At 39.5% G+C, this 12,711-nt stretch overlaps 1 long non-coding RNA gene across 1 annotated transcript; it reads left to right on the top strand.

Annotated features, from left to right (window-relative positions):
• Positions 1-3,372: 3,372 nt before the first annotated feature.
• LOC124653515 lies at positions 3,373-7,772 on the top strand. The gene is made up of 2 exons (XR_006987938.1): positions 3,373-3,699; positions 4,300-7,772. It is a non-coding gene; the product is annotated as an uncharacterized LOC124653515 (long non-coding RNA).
• The last annotated feature ends 4,939 nt before the right edge of the window (positions 7,773-12,711 follow it).

Genomic DNA, 12,711 nt, shown 5'->3' with positions numbered 1-12,711 from the left:
ATAAATACCATGTAGTAGGTAGGTATGGTAGACACAAATGGCATAGTGGTTGGCTCAAGGATTTTGGATGCATGAGAAGTATTCCCTCTCGATACAAGGTTTAGGCTAGCAAGGTTATTTGAAACAAACACAAGGATGAACGGTGCAGCAAAACTCACATAAAAGACATATTGTAAACATTATAAGACTCTACATCTGTCTTCCTTGTTGTTCAAAACTCAATACTAGATATTATCTAGACTCTAGAGAAACCAAATATGCAAACCAAATTAGCAAGCTCTAAGTGTTTCTTCATTAATGGGTGAAAAGTATATGATGCAAGAGCTTAAACATGAGCACAACAATTGCCAAGTATCAAATTATCCAAGACATTTTAGAATTACTACATGTAGTATTTTCCAATTCCAACCATATAACAGTTTAACGAAGAAGAAACTTCGCCATGAATACTATGAGTAGAGCCTAAGGACATACTTGTCCATATGCTACAGCGGAGCGTGTCTCTCTCCCACAAAGTGAATGCTAGGATCCATTTTATTCAAACAAAACAAAAACAAAAACAAACCGACGCTCCAAGCAAAGTGCATAAGATGTGACGGAATAAAAATATAGTTTCAGGGGAGGAACCTGATAATGTTGTCGATGAAGAAGGGGATGCCTTGGGCATCCCCAAGATTAGACGCTTGAGTCTTCTTATAATATGCAGGGGTGAACCACCGGGGCATCCCCAAGCTTAGAGCTTTCACTCTCCTTGATCATATTGCATCATACTCCTCTCTTGATTCTTGAAAACTTCCTCCAAACCAAACTCGAAACAACTCATTAGAGGGTTAGTGCATAATAAAAATTCACATGTTCAGAGGTGACATAATCATTCTTAACACTTCTGTACATTGCATAAAGCTACTGGACATTAATGGATCAAAGAAATTCATCCAACATAGCAAAAGAGGCAATGCAAAATAAAAAGGCAGAAACTGTCAAAACAGAACAGTCCGTAAAGATGGATTTTATTAGGCCACCAGACTTGCTCAAATGAAAATGCCCAAATTGAATGAAAGTTGCGCACATATCTGAGGATCATGCACGTAAATTGGCTTAATTTTCTGAGCTACCTACAGGGAGATAGACCCAGATTCGTGACAGCAAAGAAATCTGGAACTGCGCAGTAATCCAAATCTAGTACTTACTTTACTATCAAAGACTATACTTGGCACAACAAAACATAAAACTAAGATAAGGAGAGGTTGCTACAGTAGTAAACAACTTTCAATACTCAAATTCAAAACAAAAATACTGTAGTAAAAACATGGGTTGTCTCCCATAAGCGCTTTTCTTTAACGCCTTTCAGCTAGGCGCAGAAAGTGTATCTCAAGTGTTATCGAGAGATGAAGCATCTAACGTTGTATATGATGCCCCCCATAGGGGGCCTCACAGAGATTAGCTGCTCGTAGCCGTTGGATCTTCCCGTCTGGTAATCTTGTCCGTTCATTTTTCACTGGTGGAGTAGTCCAGGACGCGAGGCCCTCGCCCGAACCCGCTTTTTATCCATGGGTCAGTGAAGCCCACGCGGCCCGGCGTTATCCTCCCCTTCTCTCCTCCTCGCTTCCTCCACCCGCGCCCTCCGCCGCCGGCCGCCGGCACTCCCTCGCTCCCTAGGCCGGACCGAGACGTCGTCGTCGCCGTCGCCTGCTCCTCCTCTCCGCTGCCGTCTCCCTCGCACCGATGGTCCACGGCCCCGACTCGTCCGGCCTCCGGCGTGCTGCTGCACCGCAGAAAAGCCGGTGAGTTCCCTCGCATCTCTCTGTCTCACCTTTTTTTTTCTCCCTTTCTACCCTGAAAAAGACACTTCTGTAGGGGCAGCAAACTATGGAGGATTTGGGGCTCCGTGGGCATGGTGAAGCACCGTCGGTGGATTCGTCGCCCGGGGCCGCTGGCTACCACAATATCCAGTCCGTCTCACCACCGCCGGTCCTCCGCCCTCTTGCCTCATCTCTTTTTTGGCGGGGAGACGAGTGGCGCAGGCCGGACCGAGCTAGGAGGCACGAGTAGACAACGACTGCTCCTCACGCAGCTGACCTTGCATCCAGCACCGGCTCCTTCATCCCCAGCAGCCAGGGCACCTTCTTGGTGCCTCTGCCTACACCTGTGTGTGCTACCTCGTCCGCACTTCCGTCCTCACCGGTCAACGTGAGATCAGGTGCTCCATATCTCCCCTTTTCCTCTTCGTCCTCTCCTTACATTTTTATATCCCCTCTCCAATTCACATCTGATGTATTTTGTTCTTAAATTTTTTTGGTTAAATGATTGCATAGTTCATGGTTGTTTGCCTACCGTGTGATTGGTAGGCTAGGTACGCCTACTTTAGGCTTTACTGCCGGCAGTTCTTATGCATTTTCATTGACCATGCTCGCAGGTACGCGCTGGCTGTTATCATGGAGAGAGTCGAGGACATGGTTGAAGTGCGGACGATGGTGGAGCAGAGGCGGGTCAGTGACCGCTGATAGAGGCAAGGGAACTGCAGTACACGCAAGCCGGTGGCGATTGTTGATTGTCAAGGCAAAGGTAATTGATTCAATATTGTGTGCTGCTTCTGCATCAAGTTTTCTGGTAATGTGTCACAACTTCTGTCATCAATGAATATTGCATTCTATAGTTCAGAAGCAAGATATGAACCAGCAGATGAAGTGCTACCAGTTTGCCCAAGATGTATCATGTATATTCAAAGATCTGGGCTTATATTCTTTTATATAAGAAAGTTAAAAAATTAAAATTTATTCTTACTGGAAGTGTGTCGATCATTTCTCAGGGGTAGTAATTATGCTTACTTTCTATAGGCTACCAAATTGTTGTGTGTTTCTAAAAAAAAATTATGTTGTTGCTTCTTGTGCAGGCGCATCTGAATAAAGTATGATGTTGTGTAATATCTATCATATGGACATTCCAAGGTTTGGAGTGTCTACCAAAAACAATCCTGACGAGAATTAAAGCTTAGTCCTTAATTGAAGTACGCTTACCATTTCTTTCAAGGCAGCAAGAGTCAAATGCTTGAAATTGTTTCATTCTTGTGTTAGTTTACAAACGGTTACATTAGTTCCAGCGATGGCATGCCTAACTGCACGTTGTGCTGCACGCTTTGCTGTGAATAATGGTGTGGGATAGATGAAGAATGAAGCGATGATTGGCCTGATTTCCTAGAGCAAAACCCTGGTACGCCTTTCACTTGGTGCTGCTTCATCCCATGCGCCCTACATTTGCATATACTTACTTCAACAAAACTAGAAGATATGGCTCATCAGTTTGGCAACTTTAGTTTTTATGGATCACACAGAACCTGAATATTGCGCTACTGAGAGCTTTTCCACTTTGCCTACATTTGTTTTTACACTTGCATATCTTAATTGGTTATTTGACTGATTTGTGATGAATTCTAATTGTTTAATCTAGAAATTAATTGAGCACAAAAGCTCCTGGTGGTGTCAGACAATAGTTCCATACATAAATTAATTTTTGCATGTCAGATTCTTTTGTTTATACCTACATGATTGGGTTTGATGGTTTTCTCTTTATGGTGACTCCAAGTACACAAAAGCTCTTGGCGGTGACTCCAAGCACACAATTGCAAAATTGTAGAACTGGACTAGCTCAAATATTTTGGACACTGAATGTTTTCTACTACAGAAAATTCAGACAATTAAGGTTAGTTTATAAATGTTTCTCACATGTGCTTCCTCACTATTTATTATCCCTGTATCCACTTCATCTAAATTGCTTTTTGTGAGATCGCAACCGAATCTAATACGTGTTGGTGTTTGAGTTGGACCCTTTATCTCAACTCAGATAAATGAATAAACGACTATTTTCTGGAGATTGTACATGTTATCTTAAATGTTATATTCCAATTTGTCATGATCTACGGAAACTTCGCTGGGTCTATTCTGAACATTAGAATTTTTACATCTGAATGTGTTCATTGTCTTGGCCCACTTATGTTTTGCTTATATACCATGGCAGTCAAGGCCCATGGCTGAAACATCTGGATATTTATGTTATCATGTTGCTTGATTTTAAATTTCATATGCTCAAATTATAGCTACAAGAGATGTAAAACACATTGGCCTTGACTTGGAGCTTCTAGAGGGTTCCTGGTAAATTGAACGACACATCCATGATTTACTGGGAACCCTCTAGAAGCCGTGGATGTGTCGTCCAGGATGTCTTCGTTGCTCGTGGGAGTGTAATACGCTTCAGAGTCTTGATGAGGTAATAACACGACTCTAAACTTGTGTATGGATGCAGCATCACGAGCTTACTGCTCGAGCATAGCCATGGATTGCGTCTTCATCTGTGGCTACGCGTTTGTGGCATGGCTGAACGCCCACTCCTCCACTAAAGAAGCAGGCAAGCAATGGTTACTTGTTATTTTTTTGCAGCTTTGTTTTTAGCTTTTATTATCTTTTATTGAACAGTTATGTGTATCAAGATAGCCTCTAATTAGATAGTAAGACATGTCAGCCTATTTGAGTTGACTAAGGATGGCACACCTAAGCATGTTTATTCTGTACCTGTCTTTTTTTGTTCATTCACATGTTATAACATCTCACTCAATGCAGTTTTAACATCTGTTAATATGTTAATATTTTATCTGCTAATTCTTTTACGTAAACTCACTGGTTCGCCTAGGTGTTATGGCTGAATGTACTTCTTGTATTGAAGCTGATAAATCTCTATATATCATGTATGGTTATCGATTACTAATCTTATAAAACAAGGTTATTTTGAGAGACACTGTTATTTAATGCAAACAACAAAGCTAACAAGGTGGTAACCCATAAATTATGTGCTGAGAACAAAGATAAACGTAACCTAGAGTATGGAGAGCATTATGCATTGTCTAGGACGTATAAAGGGAAGTGAATGGTGTGTATTTTAGTTTTTTTACACTGAATAGAAATTGGTACCCTAGGTTAAGTTTATGGGGGCTGGGGCTGGATCCTGGTTATATGGAAGGATCTGAGCCTGGGCAAATTGCGCTGATTATTAGGCAGGCATGTGAATTTCCTGAACTTGAATGCTTCAATCCTACTGGCCAGCCATATATGACAGTTTTGTTAGTAGTTTCTTTACCATTTCCGTGGCATACATATGTTACTTCTTTCTTCTAAAAACAGTTACTTCTTTAACTCTTTGGTGTTCTTTGGTTAACTAATATTTTCCCTCAAAAAATAGTTATACTGGTGTTCTTTCCACGTTGGTTTATCTACACCTCTATGCTGTTCTTATATATGCATTATTCGTAAAATAAAATGGACAATGGGAAAGCCTAGAATTGAAGGATTCCTCTATTGATAGTTCTGATGAATGTCTTAGTTTGTCTTAGAGGAAGTCAGACAATAATCTGAGAGGATCACCAATTGTTGTCCATCCTGGAAAGTGTAATCCTGTAAATTTTGCATTATGGAAAATGCTTATGCTTTGCCTGCGAACTTTGGCATAATTTTAAATATATAACAAGCATAATTCTTATCCTTCTCAATCGTTTGTTCAGCCGGTGAAGCAGAGCAGCTATTACTCTATATTGTAAATTGGGATAACCGCCTCATTGCCTGTGAACTTTGGCACAATTTTAAATATATAACGAGCATAATTATTAAACTTTCCAATCATTTGTTCAGCCGGTGAAACAGAGCAGCTATTACTCTATACTGTAAATGGGGCTAGCAGCCTCAGTTGTAAGGGCATCTCTGCAAGCCCTATTTTACAACGCTGGATCTAGGCTAGAAGCAATCCATACAATTCATTTGGACTGGTTTCACAATAAGGCCAATAGAAAGTCTACTTGGCTACTTGCAAAGGAGGAAAACAAAGACCTTTCAAAGGATGCCGTTGGGCTAGACATATAACTGTATTGAGAGAATTAACATATAACTGTACAAAGAGAATTATTTCCTAACCATTGCCATGGTGGCGACTTTTCAGCTCTACTATTTTCCTTCATGTATTATTTTAATTTATTTTGTTTTGATTTGACCAGTGGGAAGTACAACAATGCAATATTATGTACACGGAGAAAGAGCATCCGTCCTTGATGGCAAAGCACTCCTGGTATGTGCTTTATTTTTACCATTGTTCTGTTAATAATAGAACTCTAGAGTTTATCTCAATTTAAAATTATCCAGCCTAGCTAGGGCCTCAAGTAACAACCTTTAGGCAGTTCGGTATTAACTAGATATATGATTTTCACTTTTTTGTTTGTTTGTTAGGATTAACAGGTCTATGTTTTATAGCAATAGGAACATGATTAGTTAAGGATAAAGTATCCTAGGAATTGTACAGGCTGAATTTGTATTGCAGGTTGGATCTGAAAAAATAGTTCCTTTAAGAGGGTTGTAATTGTTTCTGCATCCTCATTATGCTTCATGTCCTTCGTGTGAAAAAGATACGGTGCCTGGCTTGCATCATCATTTTTCTCAGAGCTACAACTACTTAGCATTTACGTAGATAAGCAGGGTTGTACAATCGTTTGTTTAGCTTTAACTGAACCCGGATATTCTTGCTTTTGCAGTTTACGTATTCCCTATCTTTCATTAAGGTGTTTTGAATCAATAAAAACAGTGGACCCTATGTCCTTTGTCCTCCTTGATGCCAAGCCCCAGTGGTGTATTGGTTGTCTAAGATTTCTATATGGTTATTTTTATGTTCATAGGTAGGCTCACACGTCCCCTTTTTATTTCTACTTTACCCTTGGGATTATCTGCTCACAGGTCCCCTCTTTATTTCTACTTTACCCTTGCGATTATCTACAAGGACTAAGAAGTGATGATTTCTTGCCTTATGACTAATGATATGTATCTAGGGTGCAGTTCAAGTGTCGGAAAGCTGAGGTGAGGTCTAAATTATTCATACCTCTATATTTATAGCTACTTGTTTATTATTCATGATCATTAAATTAAATAGACCAACTTTTCTTTTATTAAATGTTAAGCAAGGTCCTAGAAATGCGATTTTGTAATCAGGCTGTGAAGAAACTGAAATGTGCTGCCTGATGTTCTTTTTGTTCTTTGATGCAATATATATGCTACTAGCTGTTATGTCAAGTTAGCCACATCTAAGTGATGTATATGTCAGTGTTTCTCTGAATCATATAATACGTAGGTAGTTTTCTTTAGTCTTATTTGTGCTTTGCACCTTTGTAAGTATATTGTACACTAAATGAATTTTTTTCTGTATTCAGATTTCCTATTCTGCACTGCAGTGAGTATAGACTAATTCTGCTTACGTATAAACTATTTAGAAAACTGATTCTTCTACTTTTGACACTATATTGCCTAATCGTCTAATCTGCATTGCAGGTACAAGGTTGAGCCGAGAGAATTTGATTCAATTATACTTGCAGATGTTTGACTGTAGATATTTAATTTTCTACCACCTACAACAGTCAATGAAGTGCAGAGATGCTTTTGCGAATTAGACTCAACTACTGCTATATCATGTTAGGCTCTGTGTTGTCAGTTTGTCACTCTGTATTGTTGCAATCAATGTCTTAAATGGCACCCTAAGTCTTGCGCACCTTTATGTTACATCGGATGGCTGTGACCGGCTCACTTAGTAATAAGCCATGACATCTATGTGCTAAATTTCTGCTTTCATTTTGTGATTTTGATTTAGTTATATGAGCGCATATAGAAAATCTCAATGGATTGATTGCCTGATTCAGAAGAAATTAACTGTTTGACTTAGTTATATGAGAGCATACAGAAAATCTCAATGGATTGAACTGCCTGCTTTTGTGAATTTGAAGTTTGAAAGTTTGAATTACTCAGACCACAAATTCTAGGTATCTTTTCTCCCCATGATCTTCTGAAAAGAAAATTAATGCATGACTGTTCTCAATAAATTTTAAACTACAATCTATTCGAAGATTTTATCTATTTGCTTAGAAAATTGGAATAGCCCTTCTGGTTGCTTCTTGATGATGCACACCTGACTTTGTGAAGACAATCAGGTCTGGAAGATAGTTGTCGTGGCTTGAAGACCCTCAAAAGGATAGATTGATTGTACCATTGTTAGTTAGGAGATTTTGCCCGTGTCTGTCATTCTTCAACAGTCACACTGGCATATGCAAGTTCGACCGATGATCAATGTTATATCTATTTTGTACATGATTTCATGATAAAACACCGTTCACATTTTCATGCGGCATACACTACTAGGATAATTTAACTTGTGTGATAATTATTTTTCTGCTGTAGGATGCGAGATGGTGGTTAGAGACTGCTACAAAATTGTGCTTGATCTTATAGTGCAAGAGCTTGGCTGTACTTACAAATTTAATTTTGATACACGTACCCAGATTCTTTGCTAAGCATATTTCAATATTTGAGAAGTGATCTTTTAAAAGAGTTCAATATTAATGTAGATGAAAAATGCTATGAGCTGAACTCAAACCCTACTACAATAAATAGCTTTATGCAATTAAGCCATACATTTGAGGAAATATGTTTTATTCAATCAATCTACATCTGCTTGAAATTTATCATTATTATAGTTGTAGTGTCCATATTTATGGTGCATGGAAATGTAGTTTATTTGTACATGATTTCATGGTTAAACACCATTTACATTTTCATGCTGCATAGTAGAGATATTTATTTGCATTGGATATTATCATTCTTTATCCTTCATGCTTGGCTCAGTCTTGTGCGTTCCTCAGGTACAGCTAACACATAACAAATTTTCATGTATAGTTATATAGTGGTTGAGTGGTGTTTTGGCACCCGGGAGCATATGCTCCTGGTTTTAAATTTTATTTTAAATACACTTTTAAAATGTTGAAAAGTTCGGACATAAAATTTAATATGTACATCTCGAAGTTCTACATGTTCATAAAATAGTTCCACGGAAAACCGATATTTTTACTGTCGTGTGTAAAAAAGATAAATTTTGGTGCAAAAAAGATAGTGTACGTGACATTTTTTTTTTGTCTTTTTCACACAAGTTATAAAAAATGTTGGTTTTTGCAAAACTTGATGTACGTACGTAGAATGTCGATACGTAAGCGCGGAAATTTTTGTTCGAATTTTTTTGACATTTCAAAATGTTTTTCCGATGGCAGAAGCATATACTCCCATGTGCCGAATTGAGTTTCTGTTGCAAAGTCATTTATTAGCATTATTGTAATATATTCCCCTATTTTCCTGATTATATATATGCATTGCTACTCTGGTAATGAATTTGTGTGTTTTATCCTAATTTTATTCAATCGACTTTGTTTTGATAAACCTAAAAAATATATTATCATTTCCCACCTATTTTTATCGTCGTCATAAGAAATGTAAAAATTGGTGCGAGTTTCATTTTCCACCCAATTTTTAGAAGTGTTTTTTTTACAAAGTATGCATCGACACGAGTTTCACGGGATCGTGCGCCAAGGCGCACATTTAAATCTAGTTGATATCATAAGCTCCCCCATCTGTAGTGGTACTAAGGGCTTTGTCAATCTTAGGCCTATAATAATATTTCTTTGGTTTAGGCACTTTAGAAACATATATAAACTTTTGCTCCTTTCCCACATAAGCTTTCTCTCTAAACTGTAAAGATGAAAAGGTTGAACCCAAGGTTCCCATAGCTTTTTCAAGTTCGCCAATCCTATTAATTTGATTATCATGGTCAACACAAGTTCCTAGGACACTAATTCTTTCATCAATTCCTCCTAAGGATTTATCAAGTTCATCAGTTTTATCAAGTAACATCTCCAACTTAGTTTCAACACTCGGAAAATTTTTCTCTATGGTTTCCAATTTTTTCATAACATCCTCAAGAGAGGTTTCAATTTTAGTTTCATTAACAGGTGGTGTTCCAAATAAACTCTGAATAATGCAACTAGCTTCTAAAGCGGGAGCGCCTAGGAAGTTACCTCCCGCGAGACAATCAAGAACATATCTATTCCAGCTAGAGATACCAACATAAAAATTCCTGAGTAGGATAGTGGTGGAGTGTTTCGTAATGCACCTATTATGGGCATCACTAATTATATACCAAGCATCTTTTAAACATTCTCCCCCTTGTTGCTTAAACGAACGAACTTCAACTTCAGGATTACTCATTTTCACAGTAGTAAATAAAGCAAACTAGATAAAATAAATGCAAGTAACTAATTTTTTTTTGTGTTTTTAATATAACGAACAAGATAGTAAATAAAGTAAAGCTAGCAACTAATTTTTTTGTGTTTTGATATAATGCAGCAAACAAAGTAGTAAATAAAATAAAGCAAGACAAAAACAAAGTAAAGAGATTGAGAAGTGGAGACCCCCCTTGCAGCGTGTCTTGATCTCCCCGGCAACGGCGCCAGAAAAAGAGCTTGATGGCGTGTAACTCACACGTTCGTTGGGAACCCCAAGAGGAAGGTATGATGCGCACAACAGCAAGTTTTCCCTCAGAAAGAAACCAAGGTTTATCGAACCAGGAGGAGCCAAGAAGCACGTTGAAGGTTGATGGCGGCGGGATGTAGTGCGGCGCAACACCAGGGATTCCGGCGCCAATGTGGAACCTGCACAACACAACCAAAGTACTTTGCCCCAACGAGACAGTGAGGTTGTCAATCTCACCGGCTTGCTGTAACAAAGGATTAACCATATTGTGTGGAAGATGATTGTTTGCAAGAAAACAGTAAAGAACAAGTATTGCAGCAGATTTGTATTTCAGTATTAAAGAATGGACCGGGGTCCACAGTTCACTAGAGGTGTCTCTCCCATAAGATAAAAGCATGTTGGGTGAACAAATTACAGTCGGGCAATTGACAAATAGAGAGGGCATAACAATGCACATACATGTCATGATAAGTACGAGTGAGATTTAATTGGGCATTACGACAAAGTACATAGACCGCCATCCAACCGCATCTATGCCTAAAAAGTCCACCTTCAGGTTATCATCCGAACCCCTCCAGATATTAAGTTGCAAAGCAACATACAATTGCATTAAGTATGGTGCGTAATGTAATCAACAACTACATCCTTAGACATAGCATCAATGTTTTATCCCTAGTGGCAACAAGCACAACACAACCTTAGGGGTTTCGTCACTCCCCGGATATCAATGCAGGCATGAACCCACTATCGAGCATAAATACTCCCTCTTGGAGTTACTAGCATCAACTTGGCCAGAGCCTCTAGTAATAACGGAGAGCATGCAAGATCATAAACAACACATAGGTAATAACTTGATAATTAACATAACATGGTATTCTCTATCCATCGGATCCCGACAAACACAACATATAGCATTACAGATAGATGATCTTGATGATTGTTTGCAAGAAAACAGTAAGAACAAGTATTGCAGCAGATTTGTATTTCAAGTATAAAGAATGGACCGGGGTCCACAGCTCACTAGAGGTGTCTCTCCCATAAGATAAAAGCATGTTGGGTGAACAAATTACAATCGGGCAATTGACAAATAGAGAGGGCATAACAATGCACATACATGATCATGATAAGTATAGTGAGATTTAATTGGGCATTACTGACAAAGTACATAGACCGCCATCCAACCGCATCTATGCCTAAAAAGTCCACCTTCAGAGTTATCATCCGAACCCTTCCAAGTATTAAGTTGCAAAGCAACAGCACAATTGCATTAAGTATGGTGCGTAATGTAATCAACAACTACATCCTTAGACATAGCATCAATGTTTTATCCCTAGTGGCAACAAAGACAACACAACCTTAGAACTTTCTCGTCACTGTCCCTGTGTCAATGCAGGCATGAACCCAATTATCGAGCATAAATACTCCCTCTTGGAGTTAAGAGCAAAAACTTGGCCAGAGCCTCTACTAATAACGGAGAGCATGCAAGATCATAAACAACACATATGTAATAACTTGATAATTAACATAACATGGTATTCTCTATCCATCGGATCCCGACAAACACAACATATAGTATTACAGATAGATGATCTTGATCATGTTAGGCAGCTCACAAGATCCAACAATGAAGCACAATGAGGAGAAGACAACCATCTAGCTACCGCTATGGACCCATAGTCCAGGGGTGAACTACTCACTCATCACTCCGTGAGGCGACCATGGCGGTGTAGAGTCCTCCCGGAGATGAATCCCTCTCCGGCAGGGTGCCGGAGGAGATCTCCGTAATCCCCCGAGATGGGATCAGCGGCGGCGGCGTCTCAGGAAGGTTTTCCAGTATCGTGGTTCTTCGCATCGGGGGTTTCGCGACGGAGGCTTTAAGTAGGCGGAAGGGCAAGTCGGGGGCCGCACGAGGGGCCCACACCACAGGTCGGCGCGCGGCCCTCGGGCCGCGCCGCCCTATGGTGGCGGCCACCTCGTGGCCCCACTTCGTACTGCTCTTCGGTCTTCTCGGAAGCTTCGTGGCAAAATAGGACCCCGGGCTTTGATTTCGTCCAATTCCGAGAATATTTCGTTACTAGGATTTCTGAAACCAAAAACAGCAGTAAAACAAGAATCGGCACTTCGGCATCTTGTTAATAGGTTAGTTCCGTAAAATGCACGAATATGACATAAAGTGTGCATAAAACATGTAGGTATCATCAATAATGTGGCATGGAACATAAGAAATTATCGATACGCCTGAGACGTACGCATCCCTAGCTTAGTTCTCGCTCGTCCCGAGCAGGTAAAACGATAACAAAGATAATTTCTGAAGTGACATGCCATCATAACCTTGATCATA

The sequence above is a fragment of the Lolium rigidum genome, chromosome 5 (assembly GCF_022539505.1).
Source record: "Lolium rigidum isolate FL_2022 chromosome 5, APGP_CSIRO_Lrig_0.1, whole genome shotgun sequence".
NCBI lineage: Eukaryota > Viridiplantae > Streptophyta > Magnoliopsida > Poales > Poaceae > Lolium > Lolium rigidum.
The sequence above is the reverse complement of the archived record's forward strand: the minus strand, read 5'-3'. Positions and strand labels throughout refer to the sequence as shown.